Here is a 25,336-nt window from a genome sequence, read left to right on the forward strand (position 1 = left end):
CTCTTCTTCAGCCACAAGACAATATCTGTTTTGGTAGTTCGGTGTTGGGCGCATAAATAACAACGCCTGCCCATCTACGGCAACAAAGATCAGGGCCTCAGTGCTGGGAAGCATCAAACAAATTGCAAAATGTAATGTGGTACAGTATTAATGTGATAACCAGGGCTTCAGAACTTGCATTGATTTACATTGTGTCATCTAATTTGCAGGACATGTACTCAGAATGTCACCAGAACGTGCACCTAAGATAGCAACGACACGGCAACCTGACGGAATGAGGAAAAGAGGCCGACCAAAACTCACACGGTGTCGAACATTCCAGAAGGATTTGGAAGCCCGGGACGCGAGCTTATCGAGGGTGGAAGATGTCGCACATGACCGAACAGAATGGCGAAAGCTTGCTGCCCAATGCACTCAACAGTGTGGGAGGAACTAAGTCTAAGTAAGACATCTAATTGTGTGTTACTTCCAATTCTCCCAGTGAAAATCAGGTTCCAAAATGAATATAATGAATAAATATGCTTAATGTATTGCACTACCCTAGTCTCTCTTATGAAGTTAGTCACAAAATGCTGGAGTAACTCAGCGGGTCAGGCAGCATCTCTGGATAGAAGGAATGGGTGATGTTTCGGGTCGAGACTCTTCTTCAGACTGAGATAAGGTCTCAACCCGAAGTGTCACCCATTCCTTCTATCCAGAGATGCTGCCTATCCCGCTCAGTTACTCCAGCATTTTGTGTCTATCTGCAGTTCCTTCCTACACAGTCTCTCTTATGACATTGGCTGCATTGTGCCTTCATATATAGGAATAAATATTCTAAAAATGTCATACTGATATGCAGTATTTTGCTGGAAAATCCCATCTGGTTCATAGATTTTTTTAAGGAAAGAAGGCCTGGTTCCCAAATCCTGTCCATGTCCACATGAGACTCCAGACCCACAAACGTAAGTGGTCCAGCAATTCTCAGCTGGCAATTTGGGGCAGACAATAAATCATAAGGTCATAAGTGATAGGAGTAGAATTTGGCCATTCGGCCCATCAAGTCTACACTGCCATTCAATCATGGCTGACATCTCTCCCTCCTAACCCCATTCTCCTGCCTTCTCCCCATAATCTCTGACACCTGTACTAATCAAGAATCTATCTGTCTCTGCCTTAAAAATATCCAATGACTTGGCCTCCATGGCCTTCTGTGGCAAAGAATTCCACAGATTCACCACCCTCTGACTAAAGAGATTTCTCCTTCATCTCCTTCCTAAAAAAACCTAGTTTAAGTCTGAGGCCATGACCTCTAGTCCTAGACTCTCCCACTAGTAGAAACATCCCCTCCACATCCACTCTATCCAAGCCTTTCATGTAATGAGGAGAAGGGAACAGCGCGTTTGCTCTGAGAGGTGGCCTAGATTTGATCACGTGGAAACACGAGAGAATACATGTGAATACAGAATCGAGAGTTAAGTATTAAACCAGCTATTTATAATTTAATTGTACAGCTCAGCACATTATGTAGACAAAGCATAATAACATGCTTGTAACTGCACCCATTAAGCCAAGAGGTTTCTCCCCAACACAGATATGCCCTTTGTTCTACCCATCCCATCCTTTCATTTTCTCTTACTAAAACCTAGTCAAGAAAAAGTTTATTGTCGTGTGTCCCAGATAGGACAATGAAATTCATGCTTGCTGCAGCACAACAGAATATTGTAGGCATAAATACAGATCAGATCCGTGTGTCCATATACCATGGACTATATATATATACACATAAATAAACAGTTAAAGTGCAATAGGCTGTTATAGTTCAGAGTTTGTTTGAAGTTGTGTTTAATAGTCTGATGGCTGTGGGGAAGCAGCTGTTCCTGAACCTGGATGTTGCAGATTTCAGGCTCCTGTACCTTCTACCTGATGGCAGTGGAGAGATGAGTGTGTGGCCAGGATGGTGTGGGTCCTTGATGATGCTGGCAGCCTTTTTGAGGCAGCGACTGCGATAGATCCCCTCGATGGTGGGGAGGTCAGAGCCGATGATGGACTGGGCAGTGTTTACAACTTTTTGCAGCCTTTTCCGCTCCTTTCTCTCCAACTCTAACACATCTTTCTCTCCATTCCCAGTTCTAATGAAGGGTCCCCCAACCTGAAACATGAAATATTTAACTTTCCCCGGATGCTACCTGTTCTGCTGTGTGTTTCCAGCACATTCTGTCTTTTTTTAAATTTCAGCTCCACAGTATCTGCAGCTTTTTTTCAGTTAAATTCTAATGCACCTCCATAGTTTTGAACAAAGATCATAGATCACGTGTAACATTCCAGAACAAACAACAAAAGAGCAACTCAACAAGTCAGGTAGCATTCCGTCCACAGATGCTGCACGGCCTGCTGAGCTCCTCCAGCAGGTACACAAAAATGCTGGAGGAACTCAGTGGGTGCAGCAGCATCTATGGAGCGAAGGAAATAGAAAATAACCTAATTCTCCTCGCTCCATAGATGCTGCTGCACCCGCTGAGTTCCTCCAGCATTTTTGTGTACCTTCGATTTTCCAGCATCTGCAGTTCCTTCTTGAACACTTTGTCTCCTCCAGCAATTGTTTTTTGCTCAAGATTCCAGCTCCTGGCAAAGATCCTATAGCAGATCCTATAGCAGACCAAGATAGACCACTCCTTCTAAATGCAATGGGCTGACGTGTAGTACGCAACGGAACGGAACGTGGGCCATTTTTTCATCCATTTCCGTAACCGGACCCGACCCGACTCGCAGTGTAATCAACTTTGCGGGGGAACAGTTTGTGTTAATAAATTAAAATTCTGAATATGAGAAGATTTTTATCAAATAACTTTTATTTTTACGAGGATGTTTCCGTAACCGGCTTCCGTCTCCGCACTAGATATCTTTACTCCGCTATGGGATCTTTGGTGCGGAGACGGAAGCCGGTTACGGAAATGGGGCCTAAAATTACCCATGCCCGTACTACGTGTTTTTCGTCGAGTGGTCTATCTTGCTCGCTATAGGATCTTTGGTTTCTGGTGTGTCTCCAGGAATGCAGCAGAAATCTGTGTGGGACTCGGGTGGATGCATTGGTTGGCGCGAGGTCTCAGTGGGCTGACGGTCTAGTGGTATGACTCAATAATCAGAACATAATGCTGCATTGTGACAAAACAGAAAATGATGGGAAGATTAACAAGGCAGATGTTACATGTATCCAAGTTAAAAGTAAGTCAGTCCAGGCTGATGAAGGGTACTGACAAGAGTGAACTTCTTGCAATTAATATCCTTAACAATATTGGTGACATACACTATGATGTCTCTTTTACCCCTGTACTGAATCCCATTAATTGTAGGTAGACAAAGATGCTGGAGAAACTCAGCGGGTGAGACAGCATCTATGGAATAAAGGGAATAGGCAACGTTTCGGGCCGAAATCCACATTTTACTGTATGGCTGTATGCAAAAACAAATTTCAGACCTCGGCCTGACAATAAAGTTCTATCGTATCGTATTAAATCCATCCAGTGATTTGTCCTCCACTGCTCTCTGTGACAGGGAATTCCACAAATTCACAATTCTCTGGGTGAAATAGTTTTTTCTCATCTCAGTCTTAAATGGCCTCCCCTTTATTCTAAGACTGTGGCCTTTGGTTCTGGACTCGCCCAACGTTGGGAACATTTTTCCTGCATCTAGCTTGTCCAGTCCTTTTATAATTCTATATGTTTTGTATAAGATCCCCCCTCATCGTTCTAAACTCTAGTGAATACAAGCCTAGTCTTTTCAATCTTTCCTCATATGACAGTCCCGCCATCCCAGGGATCAATCTCGTGAACCTACGTTGATGGATGTCTGCTACGTGCTGTTAGGGGTGGTGGTCGAAACAGATACAAGTGAGGCATTTAAAAGGGTTTTAGACAGGAACAAATATGCATGGAATGGAGGGAAATGGATCACGTGCAGGCAGACGGTATTGGCACAGTTATTGTGGGGCAAAATTATTGTGCGCACAGTTACAAACTACAATTTGCAAGACTTGAGATTAGTTTAGCTTGGCATTATATATGGCATGGACATCGTGGTCTGAAGGGCCTGTTCCTGTGCAGTATTCTATGTTCTATATTCAACTACAATCCAATTGCAAGCCTGTCGAATTATTTTATGAATCACTTGAACTTTATCCTGAGCACCTTATTGCCCCAATTGATCATTTTGATCTGTGGCATACAATCCAGTTCTCATTATTTCTCCACCCTTCTTTTAATGAGCAGATATTGTGAAAGAAAGAATTGAGACCAATTAGAAATTGGTAAATCATCAAATTTGAGATAAAGATAGAAGTTGTAACGGCACCATACGTGGTGAATAAAGGTGGGACGTCAGGCCGGTTCAAAGAGTCATTTATTCAGTGGTGCCACGTTCCGTGGGGCGCTAACTATAATACAATGTTGCTGTAGCTGAGCGAGGTTGTTATCTCGGGCTCAGCTACCGGTTGACTCCTCAAGGTCTCGCGGTGAGAGATCTTTAGTATCAGGACACTCCCTCTAGCCCATAACGTCACGTACCCGCCCTCGTATCTCCTGACGAGGGTTCGAGCATGAGTGGCCCGTGTTTAGGCTGACGCCACAAAGTTATAAAACATGTCATAGTCACAGAGGGTGATATAGTGAGGAAACAAGCCCTTTGGCCTAACTTGCCCACACATCGGCCAACATGTCCCAGCTACACTAGTCCCACCTGCCTGCGTTTGGCCCATATCCCCCCAAACCTGTCCTATTCATGTACCTGTCTAACTGTTTCTTAAACGTTGGGATAGATGATGGCAGAAAACCTATTTAATCACAATCAGAACATGTGGTGCCGATAGTGACTCAGTGGATCAGGCAGCACCTGGGAAGAGAGAATGGATAAGTGACATTTCGGATTGGGATCCTTCTTCAGACTAAATGTAGTGGGTGGGGGGGGGATGAAATCAAACTAAGTGATAGGTCGATAATGGTGAGGGGGGGTTGATTGTCAAATGGGTGGAGTAAGTGGCAAAGGTTTGAGGTGAAAAGGAGACAAAATGGTGTCAGATAAGGAGAGAAGTGATGTGTAAAGTCAGAGGGAGGGATTTGTGTCCAAGGGGATGGGGTGGGGGCTGAGGTGGGGGGGATGGGGGGGGAGGGGGGGGCGGGAGGGGGGGCGATAGTGGGAGAATTGGATATGGACCAAGGTGGAGGTTAGGTGCTCAGACTCTGAGGCTCTCGGCTAATGGCTGACCTGACCTACTGAAATCTGACACCACACAAATCCTCCCACAATTTTGATGGGCATTTTTCAAGTTTGCAATAACACATGTTTTGTGGTATTTATTAATGGCTGTTGTTGGTAGATTGTGGTAGATCAGAGGCCAATTTTGTGCCACAGGGGTAGGTTTTGGGTCAATTGATGTTTGCTATTTTTTATAAACAATTGGGATGACCATATAGGTGACATAGTTAGTAAAGGGCCTATCCCACTTGGACGACCTAATCCACAAGTTTAGAAGACCCTAGATGAGTTGAAAAAAATGTCAAGGTCGTGCTGACTCGCCGAAGTAAAAGACCTCCTACGACCTCCTACAGCTACGTCTACGACCTCCTATGACTATGTCTACAACCTCCTACAACAATGTCTATGACCTCCTACGTACCCCCTCGACCTCAGTCTTCCACACCTAAGACCAACTATGACTAGCTGCGAGGGGAAAATGATCACATGATAAAATGATGCCATGTTTGCATTTTTTTTCTCGGGCCATTTGCCGACCTACGACTACCTACGACTATCTACGACTACCATCACGACCTACTGCGACCTACCTACGAGTAAAAAGTATCAATTTATTCAATGCCGACTTTTTTTTACTCGTGAACATTTTCTATCAGACTGGAAAAACCGCCGCGACCTACGTGAGGCCACGAGTATGCGGAGACCACTCACGAGCATGAGGAAGAGTTACAAAGACGTCCTTCGACCTCCTACGACCTCGTGGCGACCATGCTGCGAGTATGAGTCAAGGGCAAACACGGCAGAGCTCGCCAATTAGGTCGTGAAAGTGGGACAGGGGCTTAAATTTGCAGATGACACCAAAATTGGTCATGTGGTGAACATTTATGAAGGTTATCTGAGAATATATGGGGATCTTGACCAGTTGGGTCAGTGGGCCAAAGAATGGCAGATGGAGTTTAATTAAGATAAATGCATGGTGTTGTATTTTGATAAGACATAGAATGACAAGATTACACTGTAATTGATAGAGCCCTGCGGAAATAGGGAGAGCCAGGGCTGCAGGGAGAATAATCCTGAACCAAAACGCCATGTATCCATGTGCTCCAGAGGTGCTGCCTGACCCGCTTTGTGTATGTTTTCTGTTGCAGGTAGACAGGATGGTGAGAAAGACGTTCAGATTCAGATTCAGATTCAGATTCAGAAAACTTTATTGTCTGCCGTAACAGAAAATCTTCTTTGACATGGCTCAACATACAACCAGGACAATGAACTGATAAGCAGTCATACAACACAGATTTCTGCGAGCACACACAGTGTGTATAGATCTTAAAAGCAAGTATAAAGATTAGAAACTGTAAAAATAGACAAGATAAAAGTTGTGGATATGTGTAAAGTGACAGTGCGTCAGGGTTAATTTGTCCCTTGTTCATTTTTTATTTAAGCTATTTATGGCAATGGGTATGAATGAGTTTTTGTGGATGTTTTTCTTGGATAGGGGGACTTTATATCGGCGGCCTGATGGTAGAAGTTGGAAGGACTTGTGCAGGGGGTGGGTGGGACCCTGTGTAATGAGGTTGGCTTTCCTTTTAACTGCCTGGGTGTGGAGTACTGATAATTGATTTTGAGTTTTGCCAGTTATTTTGCTTGCTTGATTGATGATCCGGGAAAGCTTTGATTTGTCTTTGACAGAGGTGAGGGTGAACCAGGATGTGATGTTAAAGGTGAGTACAGATTCTATAAGTGATTTATAGACAGCTGTTAAAATGTCCTGTCTGACATCAAAGCTCCTGAGTTTCCTCAGCAGGAACAGGCGTTGCTGTGCCTTCTTGTACACAGAGTCTGTGTGCTGGGAGAAGGACAGGCGGATGTCAATCTCTGTGCCCAGGTATCTAAAGGCCTCTACCTGCTCAACTGTCTGCCCATTCAGCCTCAGAGGTTCAAAGAGAGGTTGGGGGGAAGATGTTCGCCTCCCCCCACAACACAGCGTCTTGGAGATGTTAAGCTCCAGAGAGCTCTCTTTGATCCACAGCATCAGGGTGTTGACCTGCTGATAGTAGGCAGCCAGAGAAGTGTGATCCTTGATGTGGGCCACCAGGGCCATATCGTCTGCATACTTAAAAAGGGAAATGTCACTGTTATTGTTTGTTATGTTGTTTGTGTAGATGGAAAATAAAATCGGTGATAAAACACAACCCTGGGGGACACCAGTGTTTAAAATCATGTTCTTGGATTTAAAACCATTTACCACCACATGCTGAGGCCGGTCCTGCAGGAAGTCTTTGATCCACAGGATAAGTGATGGGTTGACTTGTAGATCCAGAAGGCGGTTGCAGAGGGTGACTGTGTTGACTGTGTTAAAAGCGGAAGAAAAGTCCATAAATAAAATCCGTGTGTGGGGGTGTGGGGAGTCCAGCTGTCTGCTAACTGTGTCCAGGAGAGTCAAACAGGCATCCTCCACCCCACGCCTTGCCTTATAGGCAAACTGGAATGGGTCAAGCCTGTCCACCACCATAGCAGTGAGGTGATCACTTACCACCCTCTCCACACACTTGGAAAGAATGGATGTTCGGCATGTTTCTCTTCATGTGTCAGGGTCTTGAGTGCAGGAGTTGGGACATTGAAACATAGAAAATAGGTGCAGGAGTAGGCCATTTGCCCCTTCGAGCCAGCACCACCATTCAATATCATCATGGCTGATCAGTCAAGGGACAAACCAGCCAGCTTTGCTCTTCTTCAGCACAATGTGGATCCCAGGAGCACAGCTGTACCATTGTGTAGATCAATGTACATTTTAGATGTGCTTATAGATAAGGATCAATGTAAGCCTGAGTCACTCATGTTTACCGCTGGCCTATTTATTGTGCAGTTCATAGTCTCATGGCTGATGTGAATTTGGCCTAATTCTGTGCTTTTTAGTTTTAGTCTTTAGTTTTAGAGACACAATATGGAAATAGGTCTTTTGACCAACCGAGTCCACCTTGACCATCGATAACCTGTACACTAGCTCTATCCTGCACACTATGAACCTGGATCTGGGCGCCGCTCCATAGGACATAGCTCGTGGACCGGACTTTAGATCTTTGAAAATGGTGCCAAGTCTGGCAACTCGTAAAATAATTTCACCGTGTTTTGCGCATGTGACAATGAAGCAGCATTGAGGTGGACTTGCTAAAGCCTGATTGTAACATAACTTCCCTCTTCATATCTAAGGTGCTCCATAAAATTTAACATTGGAGCCAAGGTCACCTAGTGGAGATACCAGGGTGGATCTTGGCGACAAACTGCCTGTGAAAGATCTTGAGATGTTCCCTTGTTAACGATTGTGACTGAAGTCACGTTGATGTATAAGAATTATGCAGAACTACACATGAGGAAAATCGGATACCTGACAGAAATCAGGTCGGTGTGAATCCAAGTTGCAGCAGTCACTCCTTTGCCTGGGGCATGCATTTAATTCCGGGTGTAATAGCATTAGATTTTTTGATTGATTGAAAGATACAGCATGGAAACTGGCCCCACGGGTCACCGAGTCCACGTCGATCACCGATCACCCGTTCACACTAGTTCTATGTTATCCCACTTTCTCATCCACTCCCTACAAACTTGGGACAATTTACAGAAATCAATTAACCTACAAATCTACACTTCTTTGGGGTGTGGGAGGAGACTGGAGCACCTGGAGGAAACTTATATGGTCACAGGGAAAACATGCAAACTGCACGCTGACAGCACCCGAGGTCAGGATCGAACGCCGGTCTCTGGCACTGTGATGCTGCACTTCTACCAGCTTCCCCCCATGCCCCCTCTATTATCAGAATGAAAAAGGACCCCTACCCAAAATGTTGCCTGTTCATTCCCTCCACAAATGATGTTGAGTTACTCCAACACTTTGTGTTTTGCTCAAAATTCCAGCATCTGCAGTTTCTCGTGTCTCCATCTCCGAGATGCCATTTCCCTATCACCCTCAGTTGCTCGATCTTTTGGAAATGTATCTATAAGTTAAATAGCAAGCGGGAGATTGAGGAACACACACGTGGACAGATTACTGAAAGACGCCAGAGCAAAAGGGCTCTAAATCGTGACTTATCTTCCCCAATATTGGCTGGCCTTGCTCCGTGGCTTGGATGGGGCAGAATGTATGCAAGAGGGTTTCTTGAAACAGAATGTGGATAGTCCAACCTAAAATGGGAATATACTGGATCTTGTGTTGGGAAATGAGCCTGGCATTTTAGGGATAGTGATCACAACTCCATATGTTTTAAGATGCTTTTGGATAGTGAGAAGTCTGGACCTGGTGGGAAGGCACTCATTTGGAGTAAGGCAAATTACAATGTTATTTGGCAGGAGCTCGGAGGTGTACACTGGGATAAGTTGTTATTGGATAAATGTGGGAGTTATTTAAGAATCAGTTGATCAAAGTTCGGAACAAAGGATAAAAGACAAAGGACATTTATTGTCACATGCACCATTTCTGGTGTAGTGAAGTAGTAAGAAGAAGGGATAAGGATGGCAGAGTAAAAGAACCTTGGATGACCAAAGAGTTATAAATTTAGTCAAAAAGAAAACTAAATTAACGCAAGGTTTAAGAAGATGTGCGAGATATGAGGTGCTGATCCTCCAAATTGCATTTGGCCTCACTCTGACAGTGGAAGAGGCCCAGGACAGAAAGATAAATATGGGAATGGGAAGGGGAGATAAAGATTTTGTTAACTGAGAGATTGCATAGGCCAAGGCGGACTGAGCGAAGGTGTCCATTCCCCTCCACAGATGCTGCTTGACCTGCTGAGTCCGAGCAGCAATTTGTTTTTTTGCGGTAGCCATGGAGTCATACAGGGTGGAAACAGGCCCTTCGGCCCAACTTGCCCATGCCAACCAACATGCCCATCCGCGCTAATCCCACCTGCCTGCGTTTGGTCCATATCCCTCTAAACCTCTCAAATCCATGTACCTGTCCGTGTTGCGTTAAATGTTGTGATAGTACCTGCCTCAACTACCTCCTCCGGCAGCTCGTTCCAGCCTATTGAAGGTAGGTGTCCGTGCAGTGTGAAGATGGAAATTTGCCATTGAAATTGCCTGAATCGCTGATCCAATTGTGCATCTGCACCGTGGTTTTGACACGATTGATGGGGAATGTTATTAGGTTTTTATTTACAAACTAAGTAAGTGAAGAGAAATCAGCAATGGGGAATTGTCTTATTGGAGTACACATGCATTCATCAAATGTTGTTGTATTCTCCTGCTAGCTATTTTTAACAGTATTTCCATTTAAAATCAACAACTAATTCCTGGAAATTAACATACATATAAGCATTTTATACCACAAACTACAACAGTTTTGATCATTCGCCCATCTGTCAACTACAGTGGGTTAGTTAGAGTGAGCTATTGGGAGAGGTTGGGCAGGCTAGGACTTTATTCCTTTGAACACGGGAGTCTTGAGGAGTGATCTTATAGAGGTGTATAAAATCATGGAGGAGAATAGATATGGTCCTTTTCCCAAGGTGTGTGTGTGTGTGGGGGGGGGGGGGGGGGAGGGGATCAAGAACCAGGCATAGGTTCAAAGTGAGAGGAGAAAGATTTAATAGGACCCTGAGGGGCAATGTTTTCACACAGTGAGTGGTGGGTATATGGAACGAACTGCAGGGAGGAAGTAAGTAGGAAGGAACTGCAGTTGCTGGTTTATATCGAAGATAGACATAAAAAAGCTGGAGTAATCCAGCGGGTCAGACCACGTCTCCGGAGAAAAGGAATAGGTGACGTTTCAGGTCGAGACCCTTCTTCAGAACTGCCAGAGGAAGTATGCAGGAAGGAACTGCAGATGCTGGTTTGTATCGAAGATAGACATAAAAAAGCTGGAGTAATGTAGTGGGTCAGACAGCATCTCTGGAGGAAGGGAGTAGGTGGCGTTTTGGGTCGAGACCTTTCCCCAGAGATGCTGTCTGACCCGCTAAGTGACTCCGGCTTTTTGTGCCAGAGGAAGTAGTTGAGCCAGGTACAATAACAGCATTTAAAAATACATTTGGACAGGCACATGGATAGGAACGGTTTAGAGAAATATTGGTCGAATGTGGGTAAAGGGGCTAGCTTAGATGGAGCATCCAGGTGGGCATGGATGAGTTGGGCCGAAGGGCCTGTTTCAATACTATGTGAGTCTAAGACTCTACGACACCCACAATCATCTTTGGGATCTATGGTAATTGCATTATTCACAGGCAATTAAATTAGGTGTTTGTTAACCAGAATGGAAAAAGTAGGTTAATAAGTGTGGAGAAGGATATATGAGTAAGCTTTTTAAAGATGGGAGTATACATGCAAACTATACAGGGAAGTAAAAATTATTACCAAACTTGGATTGTTTTCTCTGGAACATCAAAGGTTGAGGGGAGACCTCTTAAAAGTATAATGAGAGGCATAGATAAATGGGGTAGACAGTCAGGATCTTTCTCCCAGAGTGGAAATGTCATAGACCAGAGGGCCTAGCTTTTAAGATGAGAGGGGCAAATTTAAAGGAGATGTGCAGGGAAAGGTTTTTTTACGCAGAGAGTGGTCGATGCCTGGAACACTCCGCCTGGGGTGGAGGCAGATACAATAGTGGCCGGGGCAGTCACGGTGGCGCAGCGGTAGAGTTGCTGCCTTACAGCGCTTGCAGCGCTGGAGACCCGGGATCAATCCCGACTATGGGTGCTGTCTGTATGGAGTTTGTACGTTCTCCCCGTAACCGCGAGGGTTTTCTCCGAGATCTCTTTGGAGTGAGGGTTTCCTTCCTCACTCCAAAGATGTACAAGTGTGTAGGTTAATTGGCTTGGTGTATGTGTAAAATTGTCCCTTGTGTATGTAGGATCGTGTTAATGTGCGGGGATCGCTGGTCAATGTGGACCCAGCGGGCCAAAGGGACTGTTTCCACGCTGTATCTCTAAACTAAACAAAAAAAATTAAGAAGCTTTTAGATTGGGCACATGGAATGGAGGAACGTGTTGGCAGAAGAGATTGGTTTAACTTGGCATCGTGTGTGGCACTGACATGGTGGGCCAAGGGGCCTAGACGTGTGCTGTACTGTTCTAATTATAGGAAAGAACTGGAGATGCTGGTTTAAATTGAAAGAAGACACAAAATGCTGGAGTAACTCAGCGGGACAGGCAGCATCTCTGGAGAGAAGGAATGGGTGACGTTTCATGTCGAGACCCTTCTTCAGTGAGATCAGGGCAGTGGGCGGGACAGAGATAGAGTGTAGTCGGAGACAGTAAGACTGGTGGGAGAACTGGGAAGGGGAGAGGATGAAGAGTGAGGGAAAGAGAGGGAAAGGGAAGGAAAGAAAGAAAGGGAAAGCAAGGGCTATTTGAAGTTAGAGTTATTTGAAGTCTAACATAAATAGCCCTTGCTTTCCCTCTCTCACCATCCCCTCCCCCTTCCCAGAGTTCTCCCACCAGTCTTACTGTCTCCGACTACATTCTATCTCTGTCCCGCCCATTCCCCTGACATCAGTCTGAAGAAGGGTATGAACCTGAAACATCACCAGAGATGTGCCTGTCCGCTGAGTTACTCCAGGATTTTGTGTCCACTTGTACTGCTCTATGTTCTAATTAAAAACTGTCTGCCTATTTCCGGTGTTAGACCAATGAGTACAGGTGAGGAGGATGTCATTGGAACTGTAACCTTCTTTGGGAAGTCCTGGGACTGAGAAAGGTTCAGTAGAAATGCAAAGGGTTTTTTTCAAATGAGGTAAAAATGATTTTATTCTTGAGACTGGCATTGCTGATGTACGTGCGTGAATATGTAGATCATAAATCCTAGCGTGTCTTATTCTCAATCGCTCGTGATGACCTAATGTTATGAGTTTGGACTGAATTGCCAAATGTTTTATTGACCTCCTTGTGATAAGAGGCATTGCCTCATTGAAATGAAATCTCTGCTCACACACTGTTTGTTTTAATTAAATCACCCACTTCCTGTGCGTCATCATTTATTGAGGCTTGGTTTTTTTTTAAAACACGGTTTCCTTTCACCTTCATGATCTGGGATTTTCCCCCTTCCTCAAAGATCATCCAACGGGAAGCAGCTGGCTCCACATGATGCAAATATGTCTGCAATAAGTCAGTTATTCTTCTGGCTGTACAGTGTTCCTGACCAAGGGCTTCCTGCTCCACAGCTCAGAGTGTACGAAGGTTGTGATTTCAAGACCTGCTCTGTGACTTTAGTACAAAATTCTTGGCTGATGTCCCTTATGTTGGGCTGAGGGAGAGACTCACCTGATAGTTTTTTTTTGATAAAAGATATAGCATGGAAATAGCCCATTAGCCCAGTGTCCAGCACAGCGGTCGGTACACCAGTAGAGTTGCTACCTACAGTGCAGGTTTATAGATTAACTGGCCTCTGCAAATTGCCCCTAGCATGTGTGGAATGCGAAAGTGAGATAATATAGAATGAGTGGACAGGTGATGTGGACTCGGTGAGCCAAAGGGCTTGTTTCCACGCAGGGCTGCCACAGTGGCACAACAGCAGAGTTGCTGCTTTACAGCGCCAGAGACCTGGATTCGATCCTGACTATGAGTGCTGTCTGTGCAGAGTTTTTACATTCTCCCTTTGACTGCGTGGGTTTTCTCTGGGTGCTCCGGTTTTCCTCCCACATGTAGTCTCTTGCCCAGAGTAAATGAATGGAGGAGCAGAGGACATGGGTTTAAGGTGAAGGGAAAAATATTTAATAGGAATCTGAGGGGTGACCTTTTCACACAAAGGGTGGTGTGTGTCTGGAACAAGCTGCCAGAGGAGGTAGTTGGTGCTGGGATTTTCCTAACGTTTAAGAAACAGTTGGACAGGTACATGGATAGGACAGATTTGGAGGGATATGGACCAAACTCAGGCAGGTGGGACTAGTGTAGCTGATTTTGTGCCAGTCAGCGATTACCCACACACTAGTTCTATCCTACAAACCTGCACGTCTTTGGAATGTGAGAGGAAACCGGAGCAACTGGAGAAAACCCACGCGGTCACAGGGAGAACGTACAAACTAGAGGACATAGGTTTAAGGTGAAGGGGAAAGGATTTAATAGGAATCTGGGGGGTAATGTTTTCACCCAAAGGGCGGTGGGTTTATGGAATGAGCTGCCAGTGGAGGTAGTTGAGGCAGGGACTATTGCAATGTTTGAGACACAATAAGATAGGTACATGGATAGGACAGGTTTGGAGGGATGTGGGCCTAGTTGCGGGCAGGTGGGACAAGTGTAGATGGGACATGTTTGTCGGTGTGGGCAGGTTGGGCCGAAGGGCTTGTTTCCACGCTGTATCACTCTATGACTATATAAACTCCATACAGACAGCACCCACAGTCAGGATCGAACCCGTTTCCCTGGCGCTGTGAGGCAGCAACTCTACTGCTGCACCCATTGTGCCTCAACAACAATTGCTTCCTGTCGCTGACCTTGGAACCTTTAGAGTGTGTTTCTGAGGGTGGGAGCGGTGAGCTGACACCCCACTCACCTCCCCCTTCACCACCCACCGCCGCCATCTTGAAAATGTGACATCCCGACCGCCCTTCTGTTCAGACAGATCCCCACCATCAAATACGTATATTTCATTCCCTTCATAAAACTTACTGCCTCATTTTCTCCCATCGCCTTCTGAGGCCGAGCATTCAAGATCGCCATAACTCACTTCATTTCAATCCCATTCTGTTCTTCTACTTAACACCAAAGGTTCTAAATCAACAGTTTTACGATCATCCCATGATCATAAGATCATGTGATAGGAGCAGAATTAGGCCATTCAGCCCATCAAGTCTACTCCGCTATTCAATCATGGCTGATCTATCTCCTTCCTAACCCTATTCTCCTACTTTCTCCCAATAACCTCTGACACCCTTACTAATCAATTATTCATAATACGTTCATGATATTTTAGATCAGCTTTAATTATTCTAAAACTAGAAGGCTTGCGATGAGAGGGGAGAGATATAAGTGGGACCTCAGGGGCAAATATTTCAAGAGTAGCCCATATCAGTCAGAGGAAGCTATGAAACTAGCTACAAAATATGACTCAATGTATTTGGATAGGAAGGGGGTTAGCAGGCTATGAGCCAAACACAGGCAAATTGGACTGGCCCAGTATGTCAACTTGGTCAGTATGGACAAGGTGGGCTGAAGGGCCTGTTTCTGTCCCATATTGTTCTATGACTCTATTCTGTCAAAATGTAGCCCTTATTTCCTCCAGAGATAAGCTGACACTACACATTCACGGGATTGCAGTATAATACACTAAAGGCCTTGTGTTCAGTTCAGTTATTTATTCCTTGCTGAGTCTCCTCAGCCGTGGCTTTTGATTTAAGACTTGTCACAGTGAGCAAGCTGTTTGGGATTTTTTTTTTTTTTGCTCTTGCTGTGTGTGACATGCGTCTGCCTTTTATGATAAGCGGACAGGTGTGTGGCAAGTCTCTGACTGGTAGGAACAATCAGAATGAACTGTGGAGCATGTCATAGTGTTGCAATAAAGGTGAGGATAAGCACGTCGTTGTGCATTCCCCTCCAAACAAGGGGCAGTGTGTGAGTGTAAATCGGGGAGTGTACCGCTCCATATCTTTCGTGAGACACTTTGCAGATTTCAGCAATCACCCTTTCTGTCATCTGATCATTTCATCCAATGCACATGTTACCAGGACTTTTAGGCGGATGTAGCCAAGATTTTTATGAGTATACTAGACTAAGTGGGACCTGTTGGGTCCCATGTTCACACAGGAGGGCTGGTCCCCCTACGCAATATTCCACCTCTCCACCAATTCCAATATTGGTGGCCAGTGGAGGGGGCTTTCTGGAGTGCTGGTATGGGTTCTTGGGGTGGCAGCACTGTGGGCCAAAAGCGGTCAAGATCAGAGATTTAGTAATATAGATATTGCCAGGGCTTTAGAGCCCGAGCTGTAGGGAGAGGTTCGGCAGGCTACGACTTTATTCCTTAGAGCGTAGGAGGATGAGGGGTGATCTTACAGAGGTGTAGAACATCATGTGTGGAATTGATTGGGTAAATGAACAGATGTACATTTGCAGATGCGCCATAGATAGCCTCTTATCAGGATGCATCACAACAATGGTTTCGAAACAGCTCCATCCAAGGTCGCAAGAAATTGCAGAGTTGTGGACCTAACCCAGACCATCACACAAACCAATCTTCATTCCATTGACTCCATCTACAATTCACACTGCTTTGGCAAGGCCACCAGCTGTCCGTTTTTTCCCCTTCTTTTTTATTATTTTTAGTTCGTTAAGTGTACAGTCAGGGGGTCTAAATCTTTTATGTGTGGGGGGTGGTGGGGGGGAAGGGGGAAACTGCTTTTCTAAGTCCCTACCTGGTCGGAGGGGTTGCCTTCCTGCGAGCAGCGTCTTCGACCTGTCCTTGCGGCCTACCAGCGGGTCCTGGAGCGACGTTTCCCTGAGGGGACCTGGCCAGAACATCGGCTTTGGCGGCGGCGCAGAACATCGGCTTTGGCGGCAGTGCAGCGCTGGAGCGCTATTGCGGAGCGGGCGATGCCTTTCCTGGGTCGCCGCGCTGGGACTCCAGTATGCTTGGTACCGCCGAGGAAAACATCGTGGAGCCGCGGTTCTGCGGAGCGGCCAGCTGCGACGTTTGAACTTACATCTCGCCGAGATCACCAGTGTGCGGAGCTCCATCTGGCGTGGTCTGTTGGCTTGGAAGCCGCAGGCTCCGGTGGGAAGGCGGCCGTTCCTGGCACCCCAAGCCGCTGGGGGTTCTCCCGACGCCGGAGTACCATCACCCGGCGAGAACATCGGGCGCCGTGGCGGCGACTGTGGAGGCCTCAATAGGCCCGACTATGGGTGGACAAGAGGATGGGGACTGGACTTTGTGCCTTCCCCCACAGTGGGAATCACTGTGGGGGGATGTTTTGATGTTGAATTTCTTTATGAATACTGTGTTGTATTTTTACTAGTGTGCTGCAAGGACATCAGAATTTCCCCTGAATAAGGGGATTAATAAAGTATTTATCTATAATCGAGGGCTAGACTCAATCCCTCTTCCATCAGGCAAGATGTACAGAAGTTTTCAAATTGCATAGCGCCAGATTCAGGAGCAGTTTCTTCCCAGCTGTTATCAGGCAGTTGAATGGTCCTCTCATCAACGATTGTTAAGGGCTTGGACACGCTAGAAGCAGGAAACATGTTCCCGATGTTGGGGGAGTCCAGAACCAGGGGCCACAGTTTAAGAATAAGGAGTAAGCCATTTAGAACGGAGACGAGGAAACACTTTTTCTCACAGAGAGTGGTGAGTCTGTGGAATTCTCTGCCTCAGAGGGCAGTGGAGGCAGGTTCTCTGGATGCTTTCAAGAGAGAGCTAGATAAGAGAGGCTCTTAAAAATAGTGGAGTCAGGGGATATGGGGAGAAGGTAGGAACGGGGGGTACTGATTGGGGATGATCAGCCATGATCACGTTGAATAGCGGTGCTGGCTCGAAGGGCCGAATGGCCTACTCCTGCACCTATTGTCTATTGTCTATCAGCGAGAGTGCAGTCCTGACCTCCCATCTACCTGAATGGTGACCTTTGAACTATCTTTGATTGGACTATATCGACATTTTACTTTTTCTGAATTACAGAGACTGCATCTGTTCATGTGGACAAAAGATTTGCACTCAGGAACAAGGAACAAGAAAGGGATGATCACCTTGTTGGGGGTGCACCTCAGACCCCCAAATAGTGAACGGGAATTAGAACAACAAATATGCCGGGAGTATAGCTGGGAGATGTTGGCCGGGTTGGGCAAGTTGGGCCAAAGGGCCTGTTTCCACACTGTATCACTCTATACCGCCCCTCACTGCAGGGCAGTAAGAGGATAAACCGGGGTCTTACCTTCCGTGCCATCAAGGTCGGCTGTGGGAGGTGCCCCGGGGTACAAAGGCTGAAGGTGGCCGGGTGAGGAGAGGGGCGACAGTTCACTGGACGATCTAGATGATGGGGCCGACTGGAGGCCCTGCAACAGCCTGGGACTCGCCTAAGACTCAGTGGACTATGTCTGTGCTCTTTGTGCTTAGATATGGCAATACTTTACTGTATGCAAAAAAGAATTTCACTGCAGGTCTGTACACACGAGAATAAATACCCATTGAGATCACCGTCCCCTTTCGTGCCTGGGATATTTACCCACACTATACTCAAATGTGGGAGGAGACTGGAACACCCATCGGAAACCCACACACTCACAGGCAGAACATGCAAACTCCACACAGCCAGTGCCCGAGGTTTAAAACCCAAGTCACTAAAGTATGAGGTCACAGCACTATCTGATGCATCACCTTGCTGAAGTTTCAGAATCCCACTGGTGGATAAATCTAGACTTTATAGATAGTACATCTAATAATAATAATACATTTTATTTGTATAGCGCTTTTCAAGATCTATCACTGTGGCCAATATTGGTATGTTATTGACTCCATATCATTATAAGTTACCATAGCAGATAGCATTGTAGAGCTATAGAGTATAGAAACAGGCCGTTCGGCCCACCTTGTCAATACTGACCAAGTTGGCAATCTGGGCTAGTCCCATCTGTCTGCATTTGGTCCATACCCCTCTAGACTTTTCCCATTCATATATATGTCTAAATGTAACCTGAAAGTCATTTCTATTGGGGAGAAGGCAGGCATGGGTTATTGATTGGGGACGATCAGCCATGATCACAATGAATGGCGGTGCTGGCTCGAAGGGCCGAATGGCCTCCTCCTGCATCTATTTTCTAAGTTTCTATAGATTTATTTCCGTGAAATTGATGAGTTTTACAACAATTCTACAGTTTTATGGTTGCCTGTCTTGAGGCTCTTTTTATATTCCAGATTTATTTAATTACAAGGTTTAAATTCCCATTAATTAAATGATGGTAGCTCCTTTTGATTAAGTGATGGAAGCTCGGATCGCGGGTCAACAGTTCAAAGGTCAGGCTGCTGGTCTGGTAAACTCTTTGCTGTCCTTCCCTGAACAGTCTCAAGAGCAACTAAACTCAGAACGCTGAACTACAAGCTACCTGAAACAAAACTATAAAACCCTGTCCCACGGTACGAGTTCATTCAAAGAGTTCTCCCGAGTTTACCCCGATTCGAACTCGGAGATTTACAGTAATGGCTGCTCGTCGGTACTCGGGGCTCTCGTGGACATTTTTCAACATGTTGAAAAATCTTCACGAGTCTTCCCGAGCTTACCTGCTGTTAGCGATTCTTCCCGAGTACCTGCCGTTAGCGTTACGAGCCGCTAAGAGACGTCCCCGAGCTCCGACGTATCCGCTACGTTCATTCTCCGTGCTTACCACGAGTTTGATTTTTTTTAAACTCGGGAGAGCTCTTGGAATGAACTCACATCGTGAGACAGGGCCATAAGGGACACAAAGTGCTGGAGTAAGTAACTCAGAGGGTCAGGCAGCATCTCTGGTGAACAGAGATTTGACACTTCAGGTCGGGATATTTCTTCAGACTAAACAAAAAGGGTCTGGATCATGACACATGGACCTTTCAACAGATGCCGCCTGACCTGCTGAATCTTTCCACAATCCCCTGATTTTATTTCAGATTTCCAGCATCTGCAGGTGTTTGAATTTTCACTCACTGAAGGCTCAATCTGGTGCGCCCTCATGTGGCGACTAGTGGAACAGCAGATGCAAATTCCACAATGCCATAGTATGCAACATTGACAAAACAAATATAAAGGCGTAGGAAGGAACTGCAGATGCTGGTTTAAACCGAAGATAGACACAAAATGGTGGAGTAATTCAGAGGGACAGGCAGCATCTCTGGAGAGAAGGAATGGGTGATGTTTCAGGTCTCGACGTCACCCATCCTCTCCAGAGATGCTGCCTGTCCAGCTGAATTACCCCAGAATTTTGTGTCTATCTTCAAAAAATATATAATAATCCATGAATCATACATCATATCACAATTACGGAGTGGCGCTCTAAAATCAGTGCAAAACACAGACACCTTACAGGAAAGACATCTTACAGAATCATCATAAAGCTGATACATTGAATTGATTACAATTCAATTGATAACTTCATTTTCAGATTAAGAACTTGGCATGAATCATATCCTGCTGTGTTCCTTCATTCTTCCAAAACAACTGACCAACTTTATTGCTAATTATGGCATATTACTACCATAAAAATAAGATAATGGGCAGCACAGTGGCGCCATGGTAGAGTTGCTGCCTTACAGCGCAAGAGAAATGTGTAGGAAGGAACTGCAGATGCTGGATTAAACCAAAGATAGATACAAAATGCTGCAGTAACTCAGCGGGACATTAATGTTCTCCAGAGATGCTGCCTGACCTGTTGAGTTACTCCAGCAAACTGTGTCCTATTGTTAAGGCCGTGTTTAGTTCGGAATAGTGTCCACAATTCTGGTTGTCCTGCTGTAGGAAAGATGTCATTAAACTGGAAAGGATGAAAAAAAAGGGTTATAAGGGTGTTACCAGAACTGGAGGGTTTGAGTTATAAGGAGAGGCTGGGAGAGTGGATAAGATGGGACTGTTCTCGCTGGAACATAGGAGGCTGTGGTATATTTAAAATAATGAGGGGCACAGGTGAGATAAACAGTCACATTCTTTGTCCCACAGTAGGGAAGTTTACAACTGGAGACCATAGGTTTAAGGTGAGAGGGGAAAGATTTAAAAGAGAGTTGAGGGACAACTTCTTCACACAGAGGGTGGTGTTACATGGAACAAGTTGGTGGAGCAAGTGGTAGAGGTGGGCACAATTATAACTTCCCTCTTCATATCTAAGGTGCTCCATAAAGTTTAACATTGGAACCAAGGTCCCCTAGTGGAGATACCAGGGTAGATCTTGGCAGCAAACTGCCTGTGAAAGATCTTGAGATGTTCCCTTGTTAACGATTGTGACTGGAGTCACGTTGATGTCTAAGAATTTGGGCAGAACTACACATGAGGAAAATCGGAAACCTGACAGATATCAGGTCGGTGTGAATCTAAGTTGCAGCAGTCACTCCTTTGTCTGGGGCATGCATTTTATTCTGGGTGTAATAGCGATAGGTTTTTTGATTGATTGAAAGATACAGCATGGAAACAGGCCCCACGGGTCACCGAGTCCACGTCGATCACCGATCACCCGTTCACACTAGTTCTATGTTATCCCACTTTCCCATCCACTCCCTACGAACTTGGGACAATTTACAGAGATTAATTAACCTACAAACCTGCACTTCTTTGGGGGTGTGGGAGGAGACTGGAGCACCTGGAGGAACTTATATGGTCACAGGGAAAACATGCAAACTGCACACTGACAGCATCCGAGGTCAGGATCGAACGCAGGTCTCTGGCACTGTGATGCTGCACTTCTACCAGCTGTGCCGTTGTGCCACCCTATAATGGTATAATGAAATGGGACACAGTCATGGAGTCATATAACAGAGAAGCTGGCCCATCGGCCCAACTCGTACATGCTGACCCATGATGCCCCATCGAAGCTGGTCCCAGTTGTGTTTGGCCCATAAACCTTCCTATCCAAGTGTGGTCCAAGCGTCTTTTAAATGATTTAAAATCAGTTGAATGTTTAAGAATAGAAGTAGAGAGAATCCAGGGAATTATAGGCCGGTGAGCTTCACGTCAGTGGTAGCAAAGCTATTAGAGAGGATTCCTCAGGATAGTATTTACCTCAATTTGGAATGGAATGGGTTAATTTGGGATAGTCAGCATGTCTTACTAACATGATTGAGTTTTTGAGGTGATGACAAAGGTGTCAGGAAAAAGTCAAGAATTCATGATGTCGTTTTATTGGAAATAGACACAAATTGCAGGAGTAACTCAGCAGGACAGGCAGCATCTCTGGATAGAAGGAATGGGTGACGTTTCAGGTCGAGACCCTTCTTCAGACTCAGGGGTGAGGAAGTTACAGAGATAAGGAAATGTAAGAGATCAAAAGAGATGCAGAGCAAGGAAAATGTAGAATAGACCATTGTTAGCTCAGAGAAAGTGACAACAACACAAACAGAGATACAATGTAAGAGGGATAGTCAGCCTGGTCGGAGAACTAGGATGGGGGCGTGATGGAGAGAGAGGGAAAGCAAGGGTTACTTGAAGTTAGAGAAATCAATATTCATAGCGCTGGGTTACAAGCTTCCCAAGCAAAATGTGAGATGCAGTTCCTCATTTGCGCTGGGCCTCACTCTGACAATGAAGGAGGCCCAGGACAGAAAGGTCAGTGTGTGAATGGGAGGGGGAGTTTAGCAACCGGGAGATCAGGTAGGTTTAAGCAAACCATTCACACTAGTATCACACTTCCTCATCCACTCCCTACAGAGACCAATTAACCTTCAACCCTGCACGTTTTTGGGATGTGAGAGGAAACCAGAGCACCCAGAGGAAATGTACGCGATCATAGGGAGAACGTGCAGACTCCATACGGCCAGCACCCGAGGTCAGATTCGAACCTGGATCTCTGGCGCTGTAAGACATCAGCTCTACTCGCTGCGGCACTGTGCCACCTCATCTATGTTTAGTTAAGATGTTAGACCCAATTAAGACGTTCCCCGTTTGTCTACATCAATCATTCCCTGTACATTTGCACTGACTTAATCCTAGAAGGATCAACCATTATCAAACAAATTAAATGTCACTCCAGTGTCTGTACCCAGAGCCCGAGCAGGAAATTATTAATTCACTCCTCTACAAAATGTCAGTCATAGCACTTTTAAAATGGGCTTTCACTGATACATCGGCCAGCTTCTCTGCCCATCCCCAGAGCCATCAGTAGAGGCATAATGGTGGTTCCAGCGACAAGCAGAATGAGGTACCAACTCTTGGCAAAGTGCACCACACAGTTTCAATACATACCCCCACAAAATAAAACTACCATTGCCCCTCTGTGGAACTTGAGATAAATAAACAACGGTCTGACAGAGTGCGGCTCTGAATATTATTGTTCATGTCATAAGAGCAGAATCAGGCCATTCGGCCCATCGGGTCCATACTGCCATTTAATCATGGCTGATCTATCTTTTCTTCTCAACCTCATTCTCCTGCCTTCTACCAATAACCCCAGACACCCTTACTAATCGAGAATCTGTCAATGTCCAATTTATCAATGCCCAATGACTTGCCCTCCACAGCTGTCAGTGGCAATGAATTCCACAGATTCACCACCCTCTGATGAAAGAAATTCTTCCTCATCTCCTTTCTGAGACTGTGCTCTCTGGTCCCAGACTCTCCCACTAGTGGAAACATCCTCTCCACATCCACTCTATCCAGGCCTTTCACTATGTGGTACATTTCAATTAGGTCCCCCCTCATTCTTCTAAACTCCAGCAAGTACAAGCCCAGCACCGTCAAACACTCATCGTACATTAACCCAATCATCTCCAGATCATGTTGAATAGGTTTGCCAGTTCTGGCCTTAAAATTAGGGAAGAGAGGCAGAGTTTGAGAGCATTTATAGTTCAACACATTGAGTGTTAAATACACATGTCACCTGGTCACTTGTACCTTACATGAAATTATGTGGATTGAAATATTATGCACTGTACAGCACAGGAACAGGCCCTTCGGCCCACAGTGTCCATGCTGAGCACGATGTCAGGTTAAACTAATCTCCTTTGCCAGCATGCGATCCATATCCCTCCATATCCATGTACCTACCCAAAAGCCACCGTCCCTGATATGCCTTCAACAAAGTTTATAGAACAGTACAGCACAGGAACAGACCCTTCAGCCCACAATTTCTGTGCTGAGCATGATGCCAAAACCATTTAAAAGACACTTGGCCTGCATGAAAGCCTCTTGTAGGCCACTATCATATCACCAGCGCCATGTGTTCCAGGCACGCACCACTGTGTAAAAAGAACTTTTACCCTCTTAACTTGAAGCCCCCTAGTCTTAGGCATTTTAGCGCTGGGTAAAAGATTCTGACTGCCCAGCCTATCTACGCCTCTCATAATTTTATACACTTTCAGGTCTCCTTCAATCTCAGACAGTTCATAGCAAATAATCCAAGTTTGCCCAACCTCTCCCTATAGCTAATACTCTCTAATCCAGGCAGCATTCCGGCAAACTTCTTCTCTGCAGCCTCTCTGAAGCCTCCCACATTCTTCCTGTAACAGGGACGGCCAGAACTGCACGCCATATTCTGGAAGGGACTAGGTGTCAGGAAGGAAAACTCATACAGGTATGGCGTTTTTCCACTGTATCACTGAACACGTCAATAATATCGTTAATTAAACCCCTACAGGGAAAATAATCTAAAACATGCATAAATGTTTTAGACTGCAAGACACGAGCAGAATTAGGCATTTAGCCCAATGAGTCTGCTCCGCCATTTGACCACGACTGTTCTATTTTTTTTCCTCACCTCCATTCTCCTGCCTTCTCCCCATATTCTTTGATCCCTTGCTAATCGAGAACATGTCAATCTCCGCTTTAAAAATACCCAAGGTAGACTTGGCCTCCCCTGCCTTCTGTGGCAATGATTTCCACAGATTCACCACCCTCTGGCTAATGAAATTCCTCCTCATCTCCACTTTAGAGGTGTGTCCTTTTATTCTGAGGCTGTGCCCTTTGGTCTTGGACTCTCCCACTCTTTGTTTTAACGAAGGTCGTTCGACCCGAGAAGTTAGCCATTGCTCTTTCCACAGATGCGGCCTGCCCTGCTGAGTTGCTCCTGCACATCTTGGTTTTGTTTTAGATTTCCAACACCTGCAGGTTCATCTTTTTGAGTTTCATGCCTTTCAAAGCTGCTGTTTAGATCTCAGTACCTTTTTTTTATGTCTGGGAGAATTGTGTCATTAACACAAGTTTAGTTTAGAGATACAGCGTGGAAATGGGCCCTAATATTAACCTACAAACCTGCACGTCTTTGGAGTGTGGGAGGAAACCCACATGGTTACAGGTAGAACGTACAAACTCCGCACAGACAGCACCCTTAGTCGGGATTGAACCCACGCCTCTGGCACTGTAAGGTAGCAGTTCTGCCGCTGCGACACCGTATCAGCCACTATTAAACAATGAGGTTCTCCAAAGTAAATTGCCATGTGGCGGTGTGGATGCAGGGGTGAATTAGTAACAGAAAACCCATTAGGCCCAAGTCCAAAAGCAAATTAAATTTTATTTTTTATTTTATCTTTT

At 45.5% G+C, this 25,336-nt stretch overlaps 1 long non-coding RNA gene across 1 annotated transcript; it reads left to right on the forward strand.

Moving 5' to 3' along the window:
• The first annotated feature begins 356 nt into the window (after positions 1-356).
• On the forward strand, positions 357-7,710 carry LOC116990603. The gene is made up of 3 exons (XR_004416579.1): positions 357-367; positions 7,040-7,041; positions 7,643-7,710. It is a non-coding gene; the product is annotated as an uncharacterized LOC116990603 (long non-coding RNA).
• The last annotated feature ends 17,626 nt before the right edge of the window (positions 7,711-25,336 follow it).

This window comes from Amblyraja radiata, chromosome 31, assembly GCF_010909765.2.
Source record: "Amblyraja radiata isolate CabotCenter1 chromosome 31, sAmbRad1.1.pri, whole genome shotgun sequence".
In the NCBI taxonomy this organism is placed as follows: Eukaryota; Metazoa; Chordata; class Chondrichthyes; order Rajiformes; family Rajidae; genus Amblyraja; species Amblyraja radiata.